General features: G+C 43.2%; 1 pseudogene; it reads right to left on the bottom strand.

Moving 5' to 3' along the window:
- Positions 1–889: 889 nt before the first annotated feature.
- Positions 890–1,007, bottom strand: LOC126337414 (5S ribosomal RNA; annotated as a pseudogene).
- Between the last annotated feature and the right edge of the window lie 223 nt (positions 1,008–1,230).

Genomic DNA, 1,230 nt, shown 5'->3' with positions numbered 1-1,230 from the left:
TTAGTTTTGTGATTTTGCTGCCATTAGCGTAATGCTTTCAGTGTGACTTTACTGCATTTGTAAATGGTATATTCTGTCTGCATTTATTTGAGACGTAATATCTTGAATAAAATTTATTCATTGTTATTCTGTCATCCACATCAATTACAAATGTTAGAACAGAACCATTGTTATTCAATTATTCATTTAACTTTTATTTTGTATTTCTTAGTATTTTATTAAATCGCAGTTCTAGCCAACGCATAGACTATTTGACTGCAGGATCACAGCCTCTGGTTATTTTTTGCTGCTAATTAACTGCGGGGTATGAAGGAGACATCATGTGTGGATCGAGCCTATGACTACACCTACTTATTCTGTTTAAACACTACCGTACCTTAATTTCAGAAGGGATAGCACGACTACCTAAAGTATGAATAATCACAGGTAAAGACGCAACTGGTTTGCTCATAAGGAATGCTGCATGGGAGAGCAACTATTCAGCAGTAGCCATAAGTTACTGTTGCAGTCTGTGGGCAGAACTTGCACCTTCTGAGAATTCACTCAGGACGTTGTGAACATGCTATGCAACAGTAGCCTTATTACTCTGTCACTAAACACAATGTTGACAGGCCACCTGTAGACGGCGTCTCTGTCTCTCTGTCTCTCTCTCTCTCTCTCTCTCTCTCTCTCTCTCTCTCTCTCTCTCTCTCTGCCCGAACAGGCCATGAAGGCCTCCGCCCGGCCACCGTGTCATCCTAAGCCAACAGGCGTCACTGGATGCGGATATGGAGGGGCATGTGTTCGGCACACCGCTCTTCCGACCTTATGTCAGTTTACGAAACCGGAGCCGCTACTTCTCAATCAAGTAGCTTCTCAGTTTGCCTCACAAGGACTAGTGAACCCAGCTTGCCAACAGCGCTCGGCAGACCGGATGGTCACCCACCCAAGTACTAGCCCAGCCCGACAGCGCTTAACTTCGGTGACCTGACGGGAACCGGTGTTACCACTGCTGCCAGACTGTTGGCTATAGACTGCATGCATTATCGCTATTCCTCATGTAGTTATACAGTGTGTAACAGACATAAGAGCAGATTATTTCTGTTGACTGAGGACGGTATACCAAACAACATTACAACAATATTTATGTCATTTGCAGACTAATAATTGTAGACATCACACATCGTATGTTTTTACGTTGGTTAGTACCTCCAAGTACATTTGGCAAGAGCAAGCCATTAATGCTTATTT

Source organism: Schistocerca gregaria, chromosome 2 (assembly GCF_023897955.1).
Source record: "Schistocerca gregaria isolate iqSchGreg1 chromosome 2, iqSchGreg1.2, whole genome shotgun sequence".
NCBI classification, from domain to species: domain Eukaryota; kingdom Metazoa; phylum Arthropoda; class Insecta; order Orthoptera; family Acrididae; genus Schistocerca; species Schistocerca gregaria.
Note: the sequence above shows the minus strand (reverse complement) of the source record. Positions and strands in the feature narration are given on the sequence as shown.